Raw genomic sequence first — 11,398 nt, 5'->3', positions numbered from 1 at the left:
TTTTAATGATATGTGTTATAACATCCGCAAACTTTCTTGGTGTAGTTGGCAGTTTTTGTCGCACTGAGGATGCCTTATTCCACAAGGACTGCTTTGTTTTATATGTTTTCCCACTGCTTTTGGTTATTTGTATGTTTTCAGGCGATTGCTTATTTTTCTTTTGATAGTTTTTCTCTTCATCATTCGTTTGTTTTTTACGACTTTTATCTTTTTCCTTAATCCATCTTCTTTTATAGTTAGATATGTTTGCCCTATATTTAGCCTTTGCCATTCTCCATTTCTCTCTCTTCGTCTTAACATTTTTTCTGGTTGCTGGTTTTTTTTGTGTAGGATGAGCATTTTTGTTTTGTCCAATCTTCACTTTTATTGGTGATGTTGGGTTAGCTTCCTTCTTTCTTTGTCTGTGTTTAGCTTGCCTTAATCTTTGGTTTTCCAAGTAATTTTTGTTCATTTGCTCTTCTTCTGGTGTTCTGTTCCTATTCATTCTAATTGATTTCAGTTTTTGTCTATTAATTTTTGAATATTCTTTTTGCCTTTCTAAATATTCTTTGTATTTCTGTGGGTTATTTTGTTTGAGTTCTTGCCTTCATATAGTGCAGCGATGCTTCTGGAAGGAATTGAAAAAAAAATATATAAAAAAGAGGGAAGCCAGTTAAAACATCAAAAATAAAAATAATAAAATGTTCCGCTGGGCGCAGCTTGATACGACCACATAGGTCGAACCCTGAACAGTTGGGGCAAGTATGGACACAACATTAAAGCTTGATACAGCTCTGAATTTGGATTGTGATTAAATATTTGACACAGCATAGGTTTCTGACACAAAATGAATGTGGTCTAAGAACTTAATTTTTTTTTATTTACCTATTATGGTCCAATATTCAAAATCTAAATACATGGTTAGATTCAGCATATCAAAGAATCCAAAGAATTCAATTTTTGATGAAATCAAACAAAGTTTAATTTTGGACCCTTTTGACCTCAATATGAACCAATTTGATAGCGTGGCCAACAAATAAAAAATCTAAATACATGGTTAGATTCAGCATATCAAAGAACCCCATATATTCAATTTTTGTTGAAATCAAACAAAGTTTAAGTTTGGACCCCAATTTGGACCAACTTGAAACCTGGGCCCATAATCAAAAATCTAAACACATGTTTAGATTCAGCATATCAAAGAACCTCAAATACTCAATTTTTGTTAAAATCAAACAAAGTTAAATTTTGGACCCTTTGGACCATAATGTAGACCAATTTAAAAAACAGGACCCAATATTAAAAATCTAAGTACACAGTAAGATTTGGCATATCAAAGAACCCTAATAATTCAATTTTTGATGAAATCAAACAAACTTTAATTTTGGACCCTTTTGACCTCAATATGAACCAATTTGATAGCGTGGCAAACAAATAAAAAATCTAAATACATGGTTAGATTCAGCATATCAAAGAACCCCATATATTCAATTTTTGTTGAAATCAAACAAAGTTTAAGTTTGGACCCCAATTTGGACCAACTTGAAAGCTGGGCCCAAAATCAGAAATCTAAATACATGTTTAGATTCAGCATATCAAAGAACCCCAAGAATTTAACTAAGTTTAATTTTGGACAGAAAAAAAATCCCCCCCCCTCAAATTTTCTGAACCCCCTTATGATTCATCACCCCCAAACTCAATCCCAGCCTTCCCTTTGTGGTAGGGTACCTTGCAGTACAATTTCAGAGAGATCCATACCATTGAACACAAGTTATTGTCTGGAAACTAGAAAAATGCTTGTTTTTTGTCCCTTTTTGGCCCCTAATTCCTAAAATTTTGAGATAATTACCCCCGAAATCAATCCCAGCCTTCCCTTTGTGGTATGGTACCCTGAGGTATAATGTCAGAGAGATCCATACACTAACACACAAGTTATTGTCTGGAAGTTACAAAAATGCTTATTTTTGGCCCCTAATTCCTTAACTGTTGGTACCATAACCCCCAAAATCAATCCCAACCTTCCTTTTGTGGTATTGAACCTTATGGTAAAATTTCATAGAGATCCATTCACTTAAAGTTATTGTGCGAAAACCAATGTGTCTTCGGACGACAACGACAACGTGATACCAATATAAGATCTCAAAAATTGTTTGCGGTCGTATAAAAATTATCAGTATGTTGATTTGTTTTTTCGATGTTGTAAATTGACTTAATTGTGTCTGTGTCTTCAAGGATAATTGCATGCTAATTAGATATAAGAAGATGTGGTATGAGTGCCAATGAGACAATTCTCCATCCAAGTCAATTATTATAAAAGTAACCCTTGTTCCTCAATATTTATTATATAATTTTAATTACATGTCTATGAGGGTGGTAAAGGTTTATTTTTGTGCAACTTATTCGCTGTCTGTACTTTATTATTTGATGTTCAGTTGTGCAAGACAGGTACATGTTCAAGGTGTTCTGCTTATAAATTTAATTTTACTTACATTGTAATTTTTAAGTGCTTATTTTACGTGCTTGGTATTTTTCAAACAAATTGAAGACTAGCTTGACAGATATTCCCAAGGCCATCCTTAAAAAAATGTTTGTTTCCCCACTCCCCTACCCACATTTTTCAAAGTGGGTAGGTAGGTAGGTTTTTTTTTTTGGGGGGGGGGGGGGGATGTCGCCTTTCAGCAGTTTTTGTTAGACTTGAAAGTGTACTGTTCTGACAACAGCCCTGCAAGACTGTTCTTTTTGGTTCTCTTGTTATCATTTCTTATTAATTTGTGTATACATATGTATAAACATATTCATCCTCGTTCAGAAGGTACATTTTGTAAGTCAAATATATAAATAAAGATGAAAACAATATATTTAGGTGTGTTAGATGGTAACCCCCTTCATTGAGTGTACATTCCAACGTGAGGTTTATATAAACTAAAATTCAAAAGAGGTGAGGGACAGAATCGTACAGATAAAATGATACCAGAATTTTAAGTTCTGACAAAGAATTTGGCCAGTTCCCCTTATCCTAAAGGAACATATTCTTTGCAGAAAAAAATATATGTCTCAAATTTTATTCAACATGTTCAATGTGACAAATGTTTTTTTAAAGATTATACCATTAAATCTGCAACGACTGTTTTGCCAGACAAGCTGTGGCCATGGAATGTCAGACTCAGAGCTCACCCATATTAAAATATGGATCCAATGCCGTCAGTCAACTCAAGAAGCAACGAAGCAGTGCATCCATTTTGGCCGGGCAAATGTCCACTTTTTGATATGGGACAAGCTCTGCAAGCTAGGTCATGTCAGAAATTACGTCTTATTTCACATTTTTTTCTGTGTATGTATCCCCCTACCCCCTTTTCATCCTCATAAATGCATGGCTTAATACAATGGTAGGGATTAATCCAAGCCATGGACCATTTGATTATTTTTCAGGTAGGGAATCCCTGATTATCAAACTGTCAGTGCCAAACACTAAATTTTAGTCTCATTTGTAGCATTAGCAACTCCAAAACATGTCTTGTCATAACGTTAGCAACACAGCATGTTTTTTCAATCTCTTGTCAAAATTAATGCAAAATCATGGGTTTAAATAAAAAAGAATACTAAATAAACAAACATTAGTAGTTTGTTTAACTGTTCCTCACAAACATGTTTGTAAAATTAATTTGGAAATTTATTAAATTGTTGGCGTATTTTTTGTCCAACTGATGACGTTAGCAACATTATTTATTTTCTTAACTGTCTTCAAGTGACGTTCGCAACAACTGTGCACGTCTCCAATGAACGTTCGCGACGATCAGGCATGTCTCAGTAGACACAGATCGACAATCGCAACGCTCAATTACTGTCCCAAAGTAACGATAGCTACATAACAATCTGTCCATATTATACCGTTCGCATCAAATTATTAAAAGAAATGTATTTTGATGAACTAGAAGATTTAACTGTACGTAAAATATGGTCAAATCTCGTTGGGAGATGAAAAACCGCAACAAAAGTTTCTTAATGTGACATTTAAATGACATTACTTGATTCAACGTTTTGTTGCGAATGTCTTTTTGATGGACGGAATACAATAAAGGACCTCGTGTAACGATATAACAGACAACTTACCTTCTTTGCTTTCCCATTATGTGAGGGAACCGGCTCCGCATCCATTTCTGCAAAGGGCGATATCGTAACTCCTATACAGGAGAGTTACAGATGTAAATATACATTGCTCACGTGACATTGATTTGGACGGAAACGTAGAGCAGTAACGTTCGCAAAAAATAAAACAGCCTATGATATTGATCCCGAAAGTCCTTTGACCCCCTTTCGTCATCAAAATTTAATGTGATTGCTATTTATATCAATTATTTATAAAACCCGAGTTAAAAATAACAATGGGCCGTCTGAGAACCAACACGAAAATTGCGACCGTAACATACCACAATGGACAAAAAAGATGTAACGTTCGCAATAATATTATTAAATTACCTTTTTTAGCCTTTACCAATAAAAATATGCCTTAAAATAATAATTAAAACACAAAAGAAGACTTTTCATTAAAATATAAGTCCATGTTATTAGGCTCCACTTATAAATAATACTTTAAAATTCCACTCCAAAAAAGCTAGATGTCAGTCAAGTAGGTCACAATGTAGAAAATGGTGGATTAAACCTGGTTTTATAGCTAACTAAACCTCTCACTTGTATGACAGTCGCATAAAATTATATTATATTGACAATGATGTGTGTCGATACCTGTATCTTGGCATTGCATAAGGTCATGTTTTTCTCTGTTTATGACGTCTTTACACTAAATCCATTGGATGTTGGATGTGTACTGATTGATAATTTAGTCTTAGATGCATGATTTTTTTTATTATAGTTGTTATTGGCTTTGAACTAGCTGTCAGTAACTGCGAGTACTCTCAGATCTGTACTTAGTGTCTATTGTTCTTGGGATGTAAAAGTACCCGGCCACGTCAACTCAGTGTTTTTGTTGGATGTATTTCTATTTGTATCCATCTGATGAACAAAGCCTTTTTCAACTGATTTTTATAGTTCGTTCTTATGTTGACTGTTACACCACTGTCCCAGGTTAGGGGGAGGGTTGGGATCCTGCTAACATTTTTAATCCCGCCATATTCTGTATGTGTGTGCCTGTCCCAAGTCAGGAGCCTGTAATTCAGTGGTTGTCGTTTGTTGCTGTGTTACATATTTGTTTTTACTTCATTTTTTTGTACATTAATTAGGCCGTTTGTTTTCTCGTTTGAATTATTTAACATTTGTCATTTGGTCCGAGTACACAGTTATTTTCCCCTATCTGTCTATTATAACATAATGATAAATAAAAAAAATCCCACCTGCGCTTTTCTAACAAGATTTGGTGTACATAAAGTTTGGCATTAACCACAAAACATATCAAAAAATTAGAAAACTTCATCGGCTCATTTTCTCTTGGCAACACAAAACACAAGGACACCAGTATGGGTTAAGCCAGAGAGCTTCCGAAAAGAGGAAATTACACCTATGTTTACCCAACCAAATCACTCATTTCTGCTCAAAATATCAAAAAGAAATTTTACAGAAATTATCTTAGATGACTTTACATTCACATAAAAGCAAAAAAAGGGGAAAAAATTCAAAGGAAAGGCAAAAAAAAAAATGAAGAAAAAATATACTGAAATTAAAGGACTATATTTGTGGACAACGAAAATTGAGGGAAGATAACTGTGTACCCGGACCTAATAGACCCTTTTTAGTTATCCAAATGAAATAAAATTTTATATTTATTAACTTTAATATATATCAAGACTGCATACCAAATTTCAGACCAATCGGACAATACTTGCACCAGCAATGACATTTCTTAAACACCTACCCTCATACCCAAATTTCAACAGTTTTCCTAGCATGAATTTGTCATTTTCCTAAAGACACCCACTTTATCAAAAGATTCATAACTTTTTTATTAGTGCAAGTTTTTAAAAAAATTAAAGTGATTCTGAAAGGTAAATCATTACACAAATTTAATCTAAGATAAAAATTCCCAAAATCAGAATGGTTCATGGTGCAATTAAAGTTAATTTTTCATTTTTTGTTGTAAATCAGTGAAATCCCAACTTAGAATACTTTTAAAATTCAATTAAAATTTCAAAACTCATCCCTAAATTGTGAGAATTGCATTAAAAAATTCCAAATTCATTCTAGAATAAACAAAATGAAACTTTATGGGGGTCTTGAATAACCTTTAGGCTAAATTACCTGTATATTCAACACCCCCTTTACATCATCTGCCCAAGGCTAAATATGAATGAAATAAAAAAAATTAAAATGATATAAAATCCTTATTTCTTTGAATATTGAGATGAAATAAAGTGTTTTGGAAAGGTTAAGAAGTGAGGAAATAATTGCAATTGAAAAATTTAATAAATAGTACAGTTTTTTTTTCATTTGTTTTTTTTCTTAATTTGAAAAAAAAATCAACAAAAAAATTCAACAAAAATTCTCAAAATCACATTTTCTGAACAAAACAACTTTTAAAATTTGCCTAAATTAATGTTTTTTGAAATCTAAACAAGGAAAACAAAATATTTCCCATTAAAAAGGCCAAACAAAGGCATTTTCTTTGAAGCAGACCAAACCCTTTGAAGTTAAAAATCACTTTCTTTAATCCCACAGCTAAAAATAGATCAAAACAATAAACAAAAATGATTGACAGCATCATTAAGCCAATTAAAAATCAGCATCAAAGTTACACAATGCAAAAAAGTATAAAAACTAACAATTTTGAGGTCTGTCATCAAAGTTTCATTCGACGCTTTACACTGCACCAGAATATTCTATTTATCATCAAAATGTTTCCAAAGGGTTCCCCTCCATTCAACAAGGGCCTTATTGGACTGCAGAGAGGGAGAGTTGCACCTGGTTACAAGTTCAAGCATAACAGTACGCCATGGAATAAAGTCCCTGTCTTACAGCTGTCCACATCACCAGATCCAGAAGAAAACCATGCTCCTGCTGTTGAAATGAATGTTGAACAGAATGCTATCCTTGACGAATCCCCATGCACTTCTTCTACTTCACCTGCAGACAATGACAGCAAAAGGACTCGTTCCCACCTACTGGTTCCATCAGCTGACCTGAAAACAGAAAAAGAGTGGTGTTCAATATCTGGTATGAGGTTCGTCGACCATGAAGAGATGATGAAGATGCTCAACACAGTTATAAATGTCCATACAAAGAAGTTTAGGCACTGTAAAAATCCTGAAATACTAGCACACAGACAGGAAAAATGGGGAGTCTGCTGGAAATATACACTTAGATGCAAGAACTGTACCTAGATGAGTCCAGTTATGAAGCTGTATAAGGAGATTGTTACAAATAAACCTGGTACCAACCCTGGAGCACCCAATGTAGCAGTAGCAGCAGCAATACAAGACTGTCCAATGGGGAGTACTAAACTCCATGAGTTACTTGCCAGAATGGACTGTCCTCCTCCTTCAAGAACCAGCATGCACAGAATGACCCACAATGTTGGAAAAGAACTGGTACAACTTAATAATAGAGATATGGCAGAAAAACTAGAGATTGTAAAGGCAAAAAATCAAGAAAGGGGACTTGCAGAGAATGAAATCAATGTCACAGTCGACGGAAGGTACAACAGTCAGACAATAAACAGTCAAAAGAAACCTGGACTAAATGCTACCCAAGGTTTTGCACTTGCCATGGAGACAACAACAGAAAAGAAATATATTGTGGCATCATTTGCCCAGAATCAGATGTGCTGGAAAGGGGCCTGGTTGAGAGGAAAAGGATTTAAAGTGGAATGTCCCAATGGTCATGAAGACTGCACCGCAAACCTACACAGAGCAGCTCCATTGTCTGAGTATGAGATGGGAAAGGAAATTGGTATACAGCTTGCTCTTCAAGACATCCTGGTGAAGAACGCCACAACTGATGGAGACGGACGGGCAGCTAAAGGAATAGACAATGCAACTAGAGCCCTACATCCTATGTGGAAAGTGGAACGACTAGCCGACTATGTACACCTTGGACAGTCACAGGTTCGGGCATCACTGAGAGCTAAGTTCAGTGAATCCATGTTCTATGGGCGTACGAAAGAGATAAGGATGGAAATGAAGAAAGCGTTCAGCCAAGATGTGAAGTGCAGGAGCTCAATGATCATTGGACAGCTAATGGAGAAGCACAACAAAGTAACAGAAGATGTGTGTAAAGATTTACCCAAAGTCCTGGAGGCTACACTCAGATGTTATGATGGTGACTGCTCCATGTGTAAACAGTACTCTGTAGTTTGTACCGGCGATGAGGGTTATAACTGGTGGACTCGGTCCAAGTATCTAGGATGCTACAATATCACTGTCCTGCAAATGGATGAAAAAGACAAATTATTACTACAAGAAATATTGAAGATGAAGCTAAGTGAGCAGGCATTAAACAGCATGAAGTTATATGACACCACCAATAAGAATGAAGGTGTTCATAGAGCCCTCAGTGTCAACTTACCGAAGAATGTTATTCATTCAAGAGGCATGCAAGCAAGATTGGCATCAGGAATACACCATAACAACAACAAGCCAGGAACATCAGCCAAAATGAAGTGTGAACACCTTGGGATTAATTTGTCGGAGAGCAGTATACAGTTTTTGAGCAAAATGGACAGCGACTACACTTACAAACAAGAATATGAAAAAAAACCTGAAGTTAAACATAGACGGCTAACTCGGAGTGGTGAAAAAATATTGGAACACAGAGAAGCTAAGCAAAGCCGAAAGAAGTGTGATGTTTACAGAAAAGGACAGTTAGACCCGGTTCCTGCATTGCTAAGCCATAGTAAAAACTGTAAAAGGCCACTTCCACCTGCACCTTAGATGACAGCCAGCCAGCCAGCCATCCAGCAGCACATAATATTAACCAAAGGTCCTTTTAAGGACCAACCATATCTTTCAAAAAGAAGTTTGAAATTGTTGTCTAAATCAATAAAATAATTAAAAGATAGAAAAATAAATAAATAAATAAATAGACCTTAAAAGATAAATAATATAAATAATACCAATATTATTGTTTGCCATCTTCAAGTGTACCATGCAAGGTGGCAAAGGGTCTGGGTGCCCAAGACAATGACCACACGAAATGCAGGTTTTTCTACTGTTGTTGAAGCCGTGTGGCTCTAACACAAGATGATCAGCATTTATACATTTTGTGTTGTGGCACAGGTGTGAGACATCAAAATTAGGTAGTTGGAAATTAAGATGCCTTATCATGAACGCAAGTCTGTGTACATGCATTTGTTTCCACCCGCCGGCATTGGGAAGCTTGCAATTTATCACCCCATATTTTCCATTTGGTGTACAAGCCCCAGTCCAAATCAGACAATGTCCATTTTGGCCAGGGGCTGAATTTTCTGACAATTTTCTTGAATATTTTTGTATTATTCCCTCCATTAAACTTTAAAGAACTTTTTTTACATTTGTATGTGTAGTAATTTGCCCCAAAAAGAGAAAAATTATGAACCCCTGTTAGCAAAATTGAATCAAAAGTGTCAACAAGTAAAAACATTTTAACCAGAAGGTCAAAAATTGTTTTTTTTTGCAATTTAAAATTTTTTGTTCATATTTTCTATAAATAAACAATAAATTATCTGTTAATTTCAATTTTGAGGCAAATTGAGCAAATCAGGGGGCCACAAAGTCGATTTTTAGATAAAGTGGGTTCTGCCTCTTAGGTCCGAGTACACAGTTATTTTCCCCTATCTGTCTATTATAACATAATGATAAATAAAAAAAATCCCACCTGCGCTTTTCTAACAAGATTTGGTGTACATAAAGTTTGGCATTAACCACAAAACATATCAAAAAATTAGAAAACTTCATCGGCTCATTTTCTCTTGGCAACACAAAACACAAGGACACCAGTATGGGTTAAGCCAGAGAGCTTCCGAAAAGAGGAAATTACACCTATGTTTACCCAACCAAATCACTCATTTCTGCTCAAAATATCAAAAAGAAATTTTACAGAAATTATCTTAGATGACTTTACATTCACATAAAAGCAAAAATAGGGGAAAAAATTCAAAGGAAAGGCAAAAAAAAAAATTAAGAAAAAATATACTGAAATTAAAGGGAACTATATTTGTGGACAACGAAAATTGAGGGAAGATAACTGTGTACCCGGACCATTTCGGGGCCTTTTATATAGACCTTCTAAAATTCAAACTGACCACACACACGATACACGCACGCACGATACACGCACGCACGGTGAATGCACGATACACGCACGATGAGTGATGAGCTTTACACGTAGGATTAATGAAAAATGAATGATGAATGATGAACGCACGATACACACACGATGCACGATGAATGATGAACACACGATACAGGCACGGTGAATGAACGATAAGCGCTTAATACACGGTTTTCAAAGCCATTTTATTTGGAATTGCATTTAAAATTGATGTATGATAATGAAAATCTATAATGGTATACAAATTTTAGATATCTCGCTTTCTGTGTTGATTGGTCGACAGTTTTACTAAACACTCCATGTATTAAATAAATTAATTGTAGTATAGTATTTCCAATATCAATAAGTGTTGTCAAATTATAAAACTCATCGATTTTATAATTCTACTTAATATAAATAATTTATAAATTGCTACGTTTTAAAGAGTGGTGATTCCAGCCATTTTTAAAAAGAGGGTTCTCAACCCAGGATAAAAGGGGTGGTTTTAACCATATGTTCCTATTCAAATGCATTGACCCTCCCCCCAGAAAATCTGATTCGTACAAATTAATTAGAAATAGCTAAGAAAATGAAATTTACCAAATAATGAGAAAATTTAAACATTTGTAATACCAAATACTTCATAATATACTTCTGAAACGACTTTTCGTCCTGAATATGCATGAAATTTTTGCCACTGGACGTTTAAACAACCACTGAATAATCAATCAATCAAATTTTGCTCTCAGTAAAAATGAATTAAACAATATAAGCCACAATTGTATCCATCACTTTGTGTCTGATGTTTGTTTGTACAGTAAACATACTGAATCTTTTTATGTTCCTTATACAATTTCAAGTATGTAATAAAATTCATACATATTTTTAAAAACATCCTGGCACTTCAAATTTCTAGGATGTGAGATTCTCAGGGTTTTACCTGAAACTCTTTGGGAAATGCAATTTTTAATTCCAATTCCAATTCCAAACTGTAAAAGATATCCCAAGGTTTTTTAAAATGCATTTCTAATTTGATAAGGAGATTTGAAAAAAAACGATCTCAATGGTAGTTGAAATTATTCAGTGCAATCATTTTGTGTCCGCCGTTGTCTTTCATACATATCAATTGGTGTATCCACTGTTTGCTGTTCGTTATCTGTTGTTTATGGCAGTCAGACCTCGCGAT

At 34.7% G+C, this 11,398-nt stretch overlaps 1 long non-coding RNA gene across 1 annotated transcript; it reads right to left on the bottom strand.

The window, feature by feature from the left end:
- Positions 1-6,617: 6,617 nt before the first annotated feature.
- LOC127732153 (uncharacterized) lies at positions 6,618-10,571 on the bottom strand. The gene is made up of 3 exons (XR_007996084.1): positions 9,778-10,571; positions 8,209-8,348; positions 6,618-7,106 (listed from the first exon to the last, which is right to left on the bottom strand). It is a non-coding gene; the product is annotated as an uncharacterized LOC127732153 (long non-coding RNA).
- Between the last annotated feature and the right edge of the window lie 827 nt (positions 10,572-11,398).

This window comes from Mytilus californianus, unplaced genomic scaffold (genome assembly GCF_021869535.1).
Source record: "Mytilus californianus isolate M0D057914Y unplaced genomic scaffold, xbMytCali1.0.p SCAF_22, whole genome shotgun sequence".
NCBI classification, from domain to species: domain Eukaryota; kingdom Metazoa; phylum Mollusca; class Bivalvia; order Mytilida; family Mytilidae; genus Mytilus; species Mytilus californianus.
The sequence above is the reverse complement of the archived record's forward strand: the minus strand, read 5'-3'. Positions and strand labels throughout refer to the sequence as shown.